This window comes from Chiloscyllium punctatum, chromosome 22 (assembly GCF_047496795.1).
Source record: "Chiloscyllium punctatum isolate Juve2018m chromosome 22, sChiPun1.3, whole genome shotgun sequence".
Taxonomy (NCBI): Eukaryota; Metazoa; Chordata; class Chondrichthyes; order Orectolobiformes; family Hemiscylliidae; genus Chiloscyllium; species Chiloscyllium punctatum.
In genome coordinates this window covers 58,435,343-58,449,535 of record NC_092760.1, presented here as the reverse complement: position 1 = coordinate 58,449,535, position 14,193 = coordinate 58,435,343, and the positions used below count along the sequence as shown (strand labels likewise).

The 14,193-nt window shown below is 43.0% G+C and overlaps 1 protein-coding gene across 2 annotated transcripts in view; it reads right to left on the bottom strand.

The window, feature by feature from the left end:
• nucb2a (nucleobindin 2a) overlaps positions 1-1,696 on the bottom strand; it is a 71,319-nt gene extending 69,623 nt beyond the window's left edge. For both annotated transcript variants that reach the window (XM_072592400.1, XM_072592401.1), the window contains exon 1: positions 1,451-1,696. The gene's annotated coding sequence lies outside the window, so the exon portion shown is untranslated. The remainder of the gene's footprint in view (positions 1-1,450) is intronic.
• Between the last annotated feature and the right edge of the window lie 12,497 nt (positions 1,697-14,193).

The window sequence follows — 14,193 nt, the reverse complement described above, 5'->3', positions numbered from 1 at the left end:
AACAGAAAATGAAAAAAATGGATGCATGTTTTTAATGTGCCTGTACATGCGCTGTATTCAACAATTATCCTCAAACAAAACTATCAGGTCAGCATTCTCCAGGGCACACCAAATGTTCTGCAAATTGAATAAAATGTTTCAGGTCGTGTGTTGAAACACAATTTTCATTGTACTACAAAGTACTTGAGTTTAGTTATCATAGCCATTGTATTACAGAATAAATAAAAATGAAACTAATTTGATTCTGCTACTGTATCTATTAGATACACATGGATAAAGTTCTATAAAAGACAGGACAAATTCAAAGAATGATGTAAACAGTATTAGGCACAGAATAATTCAAGCAAGTGATTTCATTTATAAGTCTATATCATGCAGAAATACATATTAATGATATTTAACAATCAGAACTCTTAATTTCTAGAGGTTCATAATTCTGCTTTCAGATTCGACAACTTTAATAGTGAAGAAGGCGTTTTGTAAGCTTTCCTTTATTGGTCAGAATATTGAGTACAGGAGCTGGGAGGTCATGCTGCAGCTGTACAGGACATTGGTTAGGTCACTGTTGGAATATTGCGTGCAATTCTGGTGTTGTGAAACTTGAAAGGGTTCAGAAAAGATTTACAAGGATGTTGCCAGGGTTGGAGGACCTGAGCTATAGGGAGAGGCTGAACAGGCTGGGACCATTTTCCCTGGAGCATCGGAGGCTGAGGGGTGACCTTATAGAGGTTTACAAAATCATGAGGGGCATGGATAAGATAAATAGACAAAGTCTTTTCCCTGGGGTAGGGGAGTCCAGACCTAGAGGGCATAGGTTTAGGGTGAGAGGGGAAAGATATAAAAAAGAGACCTAAGGGACAACTTTTTCTCACAGAGGTTGGTACATGTATGGAATGAGCTGCCAGAGGAAGTGGTGGAGGCTAGTACAATTGCAACATTTAAGAGGCATTTGGATGGGTATATGAATAGGAAGGGTTTGGAGGGATATGGGCCGGGTGCTGACAGGTGGGACGAGATTGGATTGGGATATCTTGGTCGGCGTGGACGGGTTGGACCGAAGGGTCTGTTTCCATGCTGTACATCTCTATGACTCTAAACCAGAAATGTGGTTTTGTGGTCAGTGTAAAGCCTTTAACAAGCTGTGGAACGAATATAACAAAGTTTTTAAGTTATGTTTTAAGTCTTAAAACCGAATGTGCTGTGAAATTGTACGATGAAATATTTTGAACTCCAACCTGCAGAAAGAAAACGTTAAACATATGTTTCACAATTTGAGCAGAGACTTTGCCAAGGGTCACAAAGTGTCAGAATTTAACTGTCACCTGCTGTGGACATCAAGTTTAATGCCTTTAAGTCAGCCTGCTCATGTCAGGGCAGAACAACTATTAAGATTGGTACGGAATAAATTTCATACAACGATTCATTCTAGCGGCGTATCTGTACTTCTTACCCTGATGTCTGGTACCTCCTACTTTCAGGCAGGACTCTGGGTAATGAAGTTCTTTTTCAATGATGAAGTTGAACATGAAAGATCAGGTTTAGTGGTCTTCCCTTAACCCTCGGCACCTCTAACCCGTAGAAAGATACACAGCCACGGTCTTTCGCAAACCCTCTACGAACGTAAACAGCACCTTCAGCTCCAATCCACCACAGCTCGACCCCGTTTGACAAATGTTGCAATGTAACCAAGCACCAGCACCGATAGGCCACGCCTCTATATGACCTCCATTGGTCAGGCCCCCCAAAGAGGTCCCGCCTTATACACCAGTCCATCTCTTAATGGTTAATTTTACTGTCCATCAAGAGAGTTGCGTAGATTGTTAGCAGGGTTGGTTGAGAGCTGAAAATAAATCCACGTACGTGGCGTTCGGGGATCAGACTCCTTTTACAGGGGATGTGACGTCAGCTGGTAAAGAGGACCGCATTTTGTTGGCATCCAAGATATAGGTGGGATTGACTATGCAAATATGATTTTCCGTTTCCCCCTTCCATTGGAGACAGTTTTCCAAAACACCCAGAGTTGTGCGGTTTGCAAACCTTCCAACTGTGGGTTAATTCCAGAGTGGACAGGTCTCAGCACTAGAACGAAGTGATCGTCAGCATTTCCTTCCAGGACTCACATTGATAAACGCAACGCAGGGTTTGCGGACTCAGAAAACAAAAGGTGTATAGTTTTTAATCCTAACCCTGAGGTGAAACTGTACGTTGTTTATCAGAGTAGTTAGTTCTCAAAGTGTGTGTTTGTGTGTGTGTGGCCTACGTACCACCGTGAGACTCATCCTCCAGGTGGCGAAGGGGCTTACCTGGTTTTGCACAGCCGGATCGACTCTCGTATGTCGGCAAACAATTCAGGATTTATGTTACTGTTCACTTTCTTCATTGATAAAGATGCAAGATAATACTTTCTCGACGATAATTTTATAACACATTGGTATGTTTTAAATAAGTGTGTTCTGTTCTCGTTTTAATGTTTCTCCCATTTGACCTGTGGTTGCCAAGGAGCTGGTTGATCACTCCTCCTCATCTCCTATATATTGCTGTTCCAATTTCATTTTGTTTACGATTCTCATCCTTTGATCTGGTCTTCGGCTTTCCTAATCTTCTTTCAGTTCAATTTTTATCACTTGGGTCATCCCATGTCGTCTCTGCAACATACCATTTTAACCCTGTCTTGGTTACATCAATGGTGACACAATTTTACTCAACCCCGATGTGCCATGATTTGGATATGCCAGTGTTGGACTGGGTGCACAAAGTTAAAAATCACACCACACCAGATTATAGTCCAACAGGTTTATTTGGAAGCAGTAGCTTTCGGAGTGCTGCTCCTTCATCGTGTGGTTGTTGAAGGAGCAGCGCTCTGAAAGCTAGTGCTTCCAAATAAACCTGTTGGACTATAACCTGGTGTGGTGTGATTTTTAACTTTGTAATCCCAATGTACTGACTTGCGTTTTTACAGCATGGAAAGAGGCTGTTCAATGCAGGGTCCAGTCTTCTAACATGGATCTACCCTAATCCCATTTTCCAGCACTTCACCTGTAGCCTTGTATGCTATTGTGCTTAAATGTTTGTCTAAATACTACCTGTGTCTTGAGGGTTCTACCACCATAATTAGACCGTGAGTTCCAAATATCCACAACCCTCTGATTGAAAACTTTTTACCTTAAATCCCCTCTAAACTGCAAATTCCTAACTTTAAAATTGTGCCCTTAATTATTGACCTCTCAAATAAAAGAAAAGATTTCTCCCCATCTGTTATGTTTATGCCCCTCAGAAGTTTGTAGCCTGCAATCCAATTCTGACTTAGCCTTCTCTGCTCTGAAGAAAACAATCCCAGTTCAATCTCATCTCTCTTCATAGCCGAACCATTGCAGCCCAGGAAACATCCTGGAGAATCTCCCCTACATCCTCTTCAGCCAATCACATCCCTTCTATAGTTTGGTGCCAAAAACAGCACACAATTTTCCAGCTGTCACCTAATTGATGGTATGTTTAGTTCCATCATAACCTCCTTGCTCCAATACTCAGTGTTTTGACTAATAAAGGCAAGAATCCCATGTGTCTTCTTAACCACCTTATCTACTTACCCTGCTGCCTTTAGGGATCTTTGGACATTCTATACTCCCTAGCTTCCTATCATTCACCATGTACTCTCTTGCTTTTAGTCCTCCAAAAGTGCATCACTTCCCTTTACAAGATCAAATTTCATCAGCCCATCTGACCGGCCCATCTACCTTGGCCTGTGGTAAAAGTGAGTACTGCAGATGTTGGAGGTTAAAGTCAAGATTAGACTGGTGCTGGAAAAGCACAGCAGGTCAGGCAGAATCCAAGGAGCAGGAAAATCAATGTTTTGGGCAAAAGCCCTTTGCCAGGAATGAGGCTGGGAGGCTTTGGAGTGGAGATACAAATGGGTGGGGGTGGGGGGAAGGTAGCTGAGAGTGCAAGAGGTGGATGGAGGTTGGGGTAAAGGTGATAGGTTGGAGGGGAGGAGGAGTGAATAGGTGGGAAGGAAGATGAATAGAATGGGGTGGGTCATGAGGACAGTGCTGAGCTGGAAGGTTGGAACTGGGATAAGATGGGGGGGAGGGGAAATGAGGAAACTGGTGAAATCCAAATTGATGCCATGGGGTTGGAGGGTCCTGAGGTAGAAGATGAGGCATTCTTCCTTCAGGTGTTGGGTGGTAAGGGAGTGGTAATGGAGGAGGCCCAGGACCTGCATGTCCTCAGCAGAGTGGGAGGGGGAGTTGAAGTATTCACCCATGGGGCGGTGGGGTTGATTGGTGTGGGTGTCCCAGAGATATTCTCTTGAAGCGCTTTGCGAGTAGGCATCCTGTCTCCCTGATATTGGCCTGTGGCTAAATCCTCCCCTCCTAGCTGTTTTACACATCTCCAATTTTTGTGTCAACTGTGCATGTTTAGGTCAGTAATGTATGTAATAAACATTAAAGGACCCAGCACAAGCTCCTATGGTACGCCACTGGACAAAGTCTTCCAGTCACAAAAACACCTTTCACCATCAGCTTGCCACTGAACCAATTTTGGATTCATTGGGAAATTATTCTGGATCCCATGGGCTATTAGCTTCTTAGCTAGTCTGTTTTACCAGACCTTGTCAAATGCTCCATTGAAGTCCACATTGACTGCTTGAACTGCATTACCCACATCTAAATACCCAGTCGCTTCTTTGAAAAATTAAATCAAATTTGTTCAACAAGATAGCCTCCTCCCAAACCCATGTTGACTAGCCTTGATTAAGTGAAGAGGAATTCTGTCCACCAGAAACTTTTCTAATCATTTCCTGCTTTAAGCCGCTACTCTTCTTCAATAATGCTCCCACAGTAATTCGACTAAAGTTGAGCCAATTGCCACCCCTTCTGTGGCCAAAGAGGATTTGAAAATTAATGTCAGAGACCATTGCAAGGCAAGGGCTTGGATACATCTTATCTGCAGATTTACCTACTTTCAACCATACTAAAAACAATCTGCTTCCATTCAATCTGATCTTGGCCTTGAGTACCCTCCATACACATCCCATTTCAGCATCTGTACGATGATCAGTATATTGTGTTAATGTTGATCACATTTCTACTTTACACAAGAAGGGTGGCCTCAACTATCTGTTCTTCCTTTCAGTTTCAGCCAAATATATCTAACATACCAAACTCCATTGTACAATTACCAGTTGCTCCAAGTTGACCTGATCTGTTGCTAAATTTCAATTTGCCGCCATTGACTCCAGGTTTTTTAAGCTAGAGATTTTGTTCAGATCTACATCTACAATCTTAACACTTTCAATGCAATCCTTTTACACTTGGGCAACATGGGCATCACTGGCTGGCCAACATTTATTGCCTGTCCCTAGTTGCCTTTGAGAAGGTGGTGGTGAACTTCCTTCTTGAACCACTTCAGTCCATGTGCTGTAGGTTGACCAAAAATACCCTGAAGGAGGGAATGCCATGATTTTGCCCCAGTGACAGTGAAGGAGTAGCAATATATTTTCAATTCAGGATGGGGAGTGGTTTGGAGAGGAACATGCAGGTAGTGGTGTTTCCATATATCTGCTGCCTTTGCCCTTCCGGATGGAAGTAGTTGTGAATTTGGAAGATTTTTTTAAGGATCTTCAGTGAATTTCTGCAGTGCATCTTGTAAATAGTACACATTGCGGCAACAGAGTATGTGGTGGAGGGAACAGATGCTTGTGGATGTGGTGCCAGTCAAGTGGGCCGCTTTGTCCTGGAGTGTGTCAAGCTTCTTGAGTGTTGTTTGGCCTGCACCCATCCAAGCAAGTAGGGAGAATTCCATCACACCCCTGACTTGTATCTTCTTGATGATGGACTGGCTTTGGGAAGTCAGGAGGTGAGTTAAATTGCTGTACTATTCCGAGTCTCTGATCTGCTGTTGTAGCCACTGTGTTTCTGTGGTGAGTCAGATTGAGCTTTAGGTCAAAGATAATCCTAGGTATGTTGACAGTGGAGGATTCACTATTGGTAATGCCATTGAATATCAAGGAATAGTGGTTAGACTGTCTCTTACTGGAGATGGTCATTGCCTGGCATTTTGTGGTGCAAATGTTTCTTGCCAGTGTCAGCCCAAGCCTGGATATTGTTCAGATCTTGTTGCATTTCTGGGTATGGAAGTTTTGAGTTATAGAGAATGGCTGGATAGGCTGGGATGTTTTCCACTGGAGGGTAGGAGGTTGAAGGGTGATCTGATAGAAGTTGGTAAAATAATGGGAGGTATAGGTAGAATTAATGATAGTTTATTTTCCATAGGATGGGAGATTTCAAGACTGGTGGGCACATTTTTAAGGTGAGCGAAGAGAGATTTTAAAATGTCTTTAGAGGCAATTGTTTTTTATATAGAAGGTGGTTTGTGTGTTGTATGAACTTCATGAGAACACTTTGTGGTAAAACTACAATGTTTAAAAGACATTTGTTTAGATACACGAATAGGAATGGTTTGGAGGGATATGGGCCAGGAACACGCAGGTGGGACTAGTTTAGTTTGAGATTATGTTGGCATGGACTGGTTGGACCAAAGGGTCTATTTCCATGCTATATGACTCTGACTGCATCAGTATCTGAGAAGTTGTGAATGGTGCTGAACATTATGCAATCGTCGGTGAATATTCCTATTTCAGACCTTATGGAGGGAAGAAGATTGAAGAAGCAGCTAAAGATGGTTGGACTTTTCAAAGTTGATGGCAAGTTGTCAGTTTCAGAAGTATAGCATAATGGAAGTATCAGAGGCTGACACAACTTCATCAAACAGTGATGACATACCATTTGTACTGTTATTTCTGTAATGACAATGTGTATTTATAAGGTCTCTTTATTCTAACAAAATATCCCAGGCAGCTTTATGGGAATATTGATGAAGCAAATTTTAGCACCAAGCTTCATTAGGGTAGCTGACAATGCTTTGTCAGACATAGGATTTGAGGTTTGAGTTAAAAGAGGAATTGGAGGAAAAGAAGTGAAAACGTTATAGAACTTAATTGCTCCACTTTGAATTGTGTCTTCAGATCCTTTACATGCACCCAAAAACCAGTCATGGTTTAATTTCTCATCCAAAACAAAGGGGGTAAAGGACAGATGAAGAATTTTCCAGCATTTGGCATTAACAGTCACAAAAAAGACAGTCTCTTTCTCCCCACTTTTTTTTATTTCAGGGTCTTTCATTTTAGTGGGAAGACCAACAAAAGGTTTCTCATCAGACTAATAGTAACTAAGATGCTCTTTCTCATGGGTGCCATTTTTAAGTTGTAGAATTGTCATCTTCAGCAGCTCAGATGGACTGTGATGGCACACTATTCAAGGGAGAAAAAGAGAGTTCTTCAAGTATCCTGAACAATATTTTTCACTCAACCAATATCATTAAAAACACATTACTTACCATATTGCTATTTCTGGGACCTTGAGTGCAAACTTATTTCCTCAAGTTACAACAGTATCATAACAAAGTAGCTCAGAAGTAACGTATCTTAGGTCTCCTAAATGCATAGAAGGCACAATGTAATGAAAGTTTCTTCTTTTAATTTGAATTACTTTTTTCCCATAAAACATAAAAATGACTGATTAATGTTAGCTGATTCCATTGGCCTGCGGTTAAATTGCCTCAGTTTTGGGGGGATTCAAGATGGCGGCGACCCAGTAAGTCTGAGTCTGTTGTGCTCTGCCTAAGACTTGGGCAAAGTGGGGTACCCATTTTCACCTCACCCTTTAAATTATTTAGGATAGCTTTAGCCCAGCGTACTCAGTATTTTACATCAAACTTGAACAGTTTGGCGTTTTTTTAAAAAATGACTAAGGTCAAAAACTCCCACAGCTCGCAACAGGCAGGGACCCCTCCCCCACTCCCTCTCGCAGCAGCAGAGACGTCCGCGGCTGCCTTGGGGGACTTACCTTCGGTGGTGAGCCTGTTCTCCGGGAAGCATGACCGAGAGATTGAAAAACTCGAGCAGTGTGTGGGAGGGGCTGAGCAACGGGCCACGCCTCGGAGACTGCTGCCAAGTCATCCGTGGGTAGGTTCTGGGCTCTCGAGCATCGAATCCGGACCCTGGAGGAGCACCTCGATGACCTCGATAATCGGGGTCGTCGGAAAAATATTGCTGGGCCTTCCTGAACGGGAAGAGGAATGCCAGCTTGTAGATTTTTTGGAGGAATGACTCCCACAATTATTGAAGTTGGGGTCAGGACCATGCCGGGTGCGGGTGGAGTGGGCCCACTGGGTTGCTGTACGCAGGCCCTGGCCTGACTAGAACACCCGCCCGGTCCTAATCCGACTCCAATGCTACAAAGAAAAACAAATGCTCCTGGAGGCCTCCAGAGTCCTGGGGAAGGATCCCCAGGCCAAGATGCATAAGGGTTCCAGGATAATGTTATTGCAGAACTTCTCTCCAGCCGTGGTCTGCATTTGATGAGGCGAAGAAGCGTCTGAGAGACCTCAATAGTCAATACTCCACGTGTTATCCGGCAACGCTGTGCCTCAGCCATGGAGGATCGGTTTATAACTTTGGATCACCAGAGAAAGCAAAAGAATTATTGGTCTCTCTTAAATAGACTGCAGGAGTCGGGAGTCGAACCGTATATGGATAACAACTTTATTTTGCCCACCCTTTTGTTAACCCTTTTTTTCCCCTTCTTCATCTCTCTTCCATTCATCTTTCCCTGGGGGTGGGGGGCTTGTTCTTTACTCTTCCCTTGGTCTTTTTTTTATAGTTCGTGCAGCTTACTTGATTTGGGCGGGGGGGAGATTTGTTCTGATTTGCTTTTTTTCTAGAGTGGGCTTTCCTCTTTCTTCATCTTACTTAGTTGCCTAATATTTACTGGGATTGTAATTTTGGAACGTTATATATTTCTATTTTGTATTGTTTTTACTAAATGCACCCAGGTGTTGGTGGGGGGCGCGTTGGGTCACTCACTTTTAACTCTGATTTTATAAAACGCTTGAATTTGTTTACTCCATTCTACAATGCTTGGGCCGAGGGCGGGGCTCTAGCTAGGAGAGGTTATGGTGGGGTTATTGATAGGTAGTTATGCCCCCAGGGAGCAAGGGGAAAGTCTCCTTTCAAATATGTTTTGCATTGTGTATTTCTTTTTTAGGAATAGTTCCTATTTGTGTTGGTTTAATTGTTTTAAAGATTTTTTTGTATTTGTGAATTCTCTATGGTCTTTATTCAAGGTCTTTTGGGTGGGGTTCTTCCTCCTGGAGGGTCTCTGGCTTGCTTGGACAATCATGGCCAGCCATTCGTTTAGGTGGTGCACCTGGAATGTCAAGGGGAACCATTCACCAATCAAAAGGAAAAAGATATTATCAAGTCTTAAAAAACAGGTTGATGTAGCTCTGTTACAGGAGACACATCTACTTGATAAAGAACACTTTAAAGCTACAACAGGGTGGATTTGATCAGGCTTTCATTTCATCTTTCAGTTCAAAAAGTAGGGGAGTAGCCATTCTTATTCGGAAGAATCTTCCTTTCCAAATGTTAAGCCAGATATAAGATGAGTCTGGACGGCATATATTGATCAAAGCCCTAATACATGGAGAGGATTATGGAATTTTGAATCTTTATTGCCCCCCCCCCGACGCACCCTTTTAAATTTGTAATGGAAGCGTACTCTAAGTTGATGGCTTTTAGGGTCCGCCATACAATTATAGGAGGAGATTTTAACTGTATTATGGACCCAGAGATGGGTAGGATACCTAGGAGCACTACGGGTATAGATCTAGACAGCTGGTGGATCTGAACAAGGAGCTAGGGCTAGTAGATGTGTGGAGGTGCCTTCATCCCCAGGGTAGAGCCTTTACTTTCTACTGCAATCCACACAAGTGCCATACCAGAATTGATATGTTTTTTTTTGCCTCCTCGACCCTTTTGAATTTGATACTGTCTTGTAAAATAGGTAATATAGCTATTTCTGATCATGCCACAGTATATATGGAAGTCAAGACTAGGGATGATGGGATAGGCCATACATTGGTGTATGGATCCCTTCACATTAAAGGATAGCAAATTTATAAAGTATTTTTCGCAGGAACTCAAAACCTTCTGGGAAATTAATTCAGGTACAGCCAGTAACCCATTGATGATGTGGGAGACCACTAAGGCATATGCGCAACGCTTGGTCATCTCATATTCTGCGACCCGGAAAAGACAAAAGGGAGAGCAACAGCGCCTGCTTGATGCTCACTTGAAGGCAGCTGAGACAGCGTATGTTGACAGGCCCTCCTGTCATTACTAAGCTACAAAGGATCACAGCCCTTACGGCAGCCTTGAATACTGCACTTACCCAAACAGCAAAGAGGAAAATATTATTCGCAAAGCAGAGATTATTTGAATAGGGCGACAAGCCTGGCAGATATCTAGCGTACCTTGCTAGAAAGAAAAAGGCTTCCCCCAGCCATTACGTCCATGAGAGAAAGTGCTGGTACCTTGCCTTGTGATTGTTTTAAAAGATCAATATAGCCTTTAGAAAGTTCTATTTTGAACTGTATAAATTGTAGGACTGTGAGGACAGAACTGGGAAGATGGAATCCTTCTTTAAAAATTTGGCCCTTCTAGACTTAACCTCTGAGCAGGTGTGGATCTTGAATGCCCCTCTGACAACCCAGGAAGTACTCGATGCGGTTAGGCAGCTTCAGAGTGGCAAAGCGCCTGGGCCATACGAATTCCAGGTTGAGTTCTATAAAGAGTTCATAGGGGAACTGGCCGGGACACTCATAAATATGTACAATTGCTCACATAGTAAGGGCTGCCTCCCACCTTCGTTGAAAGAAGCAAATATTTCTCATTCTTAAAAAGGGAAAGGCCCCAGTAGATTGCTCATCATATAGACCCATATCCATGCTAAATGTGGATTTCAAAACTCTTTCCAAAATGTTAGCATTAAGACTGGAGAGGGTCTTACCATACATTATAAAAGAGGATTAGATGGGGTTTATAAAGGGTTAACTAATAATATTAGCAGGGTCTTAAATACGATACAAGCCTGTCAACAGGGAACAATACCAGGTTTAGTTGTCTCCCTGGACACAGAGAAGGCATTTGATCGGGTAGAATGGCCATATCTTTTTTATACACTGGAAAGGTTCGCTGTCAGAGAGGTATTTACTAAATGGGTTTCAGTATTATATAATGATCCCAAAGCAGCGGTGATGACCAATGGTTTAGGTTCGCATAGCTTTAGTGTTGGCAGGGGCTGTCGTCAGGGTTGTCCTCTTTCACCATTATTATTCACACTGGTGATTGAACCACTAGCGGAAGCTATACAAACTGACCCTAACATAACTGCTCCGAGGTTGGATTGGGCAAGCACAAAATCTCTCCCTATGCGGATGATGACTTCCTCTTCTTAAGTGATCCTTTGATATCCATGTCCCGCCTCATTCAAGTAGTCAATCTATTTGGTATGTTCTCAGGTTATAAAATCAATTTTATGAAATCGGAGGCCATGCTGCTGGGAGGTCTGCCAGTGTATCTAATTTATAGAACATAGAACATAGAACAATACAGCACAGAACAGGCCCTTCGGCCCACGATGTTGTGCCGAACTTCTAACCTAGATTAAGCACCCATCCATGTACCTATCCAAATGCCGCTTAAAGGTCGCCAATGATTCTGACTCTACCACTCCCACGGGCAGCGCATTCCATGCCCCCACCACTCTCTGGGTAAAGAACCCACCCCTGACATCTCCCCTGTACCTTCCACCCTTCACCTTAAATTTATGTCCCCTTGTAACACTGTGTTGTACCCGGGGAAAAAGTTTCTGACTGTCTACTCTATCTATTCCTCTGATCATCTTATAAACCTCTATCAAGTCACCCCTCATCATTCGCCGTTCCAACGAGAAAAGGCCGAGAACTCTCAACCTATCCTCGTACGACCTACTCTCCATTCCAGGCAACATCCTGGTAAATCTTCTCTGCACCCTCTCCAAAGCTTCCACATCTTTCCTAAAGTGAGGCGACCAGAACTGCACACAGTACTCCAACTGTGGCCTAACCAAAGTCCTGTACAGCTGCAACATCACTTCACGACTCTTGAATTCAATCCCTCTGCCAATGAACGATAATACTCCATAGGCCTTCTTACAAACTCTATCCACCTGAGTGGCAACCTTCAAAGATCTATGTACATAGACCCCAAGATCCCTCTGTTCCTCCACCTGACTAAGAACCCTACCATTAACCCTGTATTCCGCATTCTTATTTGTTCTTCCAAAATGGACAACCTCACACTTGGTAGGGTTGAACTCCATCTGCCACTCCTCAGCCCAGCTCTGCATCATATCTAAGTCCCTCTGCAGCCGACAACAGCCCTCCTCACTGTCCACAACTCCACCTATCTTCGTATCATCTGCAAATTTACTGACCCACCCTTCGACTCCCTCATCTAAGTCATTAATAAAAATTACAAACAGCAGAGGACCCAGAACTGATCCCTGTGGAACTCCACTTGTAACTGGGCTGCAGGCTGAATATTTACCATCTACCACCACTCTCTGCCTTCGACCGGTTAGCCAGTTTTCTATCCAATTGGCCAAATTTCCCTCTATCCCATGCCTCCTGACTTTCCGCATAAGCCTACCATGGGGAACCTTATCAAATGCCTTACTAAAATCCATGTACACTACATCCACTGCTCTACCCTCATCCACATGCTTGGTCACCTCCTCGAAGAATTCAATAAGACTTGTAAGGCAAGACCTACCCTTCACAAATCCGTGCTGGCTGTCCCTAATCAAGCAGTGTCTGGACAGATCTTGTTTTCCCTTTCAGTGGTCACTAGAAGGTTTTCTATACTTAGGTATTTTTATCACTCTAGTATTTAGTCAGCTGTATAAAGCCAATTTTGTGCACTTATTAGAGAAAATAAGGGAGGACCTTCAACGCTGGGAAGATCTCCCAATATCCTGGTTAAGCAGAGTAGCCTTTGTTAAGATGAATATTCTATGTCGTCTTCTATATCCTATGAGAATGCTCCCCCTGATACTGCCGAGATTGGCGTTGCGTAAGCTGTACGGCTGGCTCGGCTCCTTTATTTGGAATCAAATACGGCCCCTTCTCAAATTAGAAAAGCTGCAGCTTCCACAAGCAAGGGGAGGACTAGACTTTCCAGATTTCAGGAGATATCAATTGAGCTCCTTATTGTCCCATGTAGCTGATTGGGTCTCTTGTGACCCACAATAATCTGGTTAGATATTGAGTCCTCCCAAGCAAAATGTTCCCTCTTCAATCTTTTATTTATGGACAAGATGAGAGCTATTATGGACTATTGTAAAACTCTACTGAATGAAATACAATTAAAGCATGGAGGATAATGCGACAAGATGAAAATGACCTGCAAAACAACCCCCTTAATACCCCAATAGTGGGAGCATCAGGATTCCAGCCAGGGCTGACAGGTGCTACATTTAAAACTTGGAAGTCGAGAGGTATCTCTTGCTTGGAAGACCTGTTCGATGGGGAGGTTATTATTATTTTGAGCAGTTGCACCACAAGTTTGGACTGCCTAACAGGGACCTCTTTCGGTATTTCCAAATACGAGACTTTATACAAAAGAAGACCACACTGATAGTTAATCCCAACAAATCGGATAGGGAAAGGAGAGTGCTATGGCTGATGAGGCTGCCCTCGGTCAGTACTCTTTATCAGATATTATATAATAAGATATCGAAGGACATGGAACGATTATATAAAGCCTGGAATCAATAATTAAGGATGGAAATTTCTTTAGAAATGTGGGAGGACATCTGGGAAAATGCCAGAAAGATCTCTATTTGTAATAGAACTCAGGCTATTTAATTAAAGGTACTGCACAGGGCTCATATAGCACCTGAACGACTCGCAAAATTCAAGGCAGGAGCATCCCCAATGTGTCCTAAATGTAAAGTAGAAGTTGGCACTCTCACACATTGTCTATGGACATGCCATAAGATCCGCAGGTATTGGGATAGAGTAGCAAATGCCTTGACAGAGATCTTGGGTATAGAGATTAGATTGGATCCAGTGTCCCTACTTTTGGGCTCTTCAGATTTTTTCCTCCCTGGATGTGTATGGGTGGAAATTATTTACCATTCTCTCCTTTTGTGCAAGGAAAATATTTTAGTGAATTGGGTAGCTGAGGGGCCCCCCAGGACTTTTGAACTGGCACAGGATAGTCGTGGAATATATCCCCATTGACTTCCT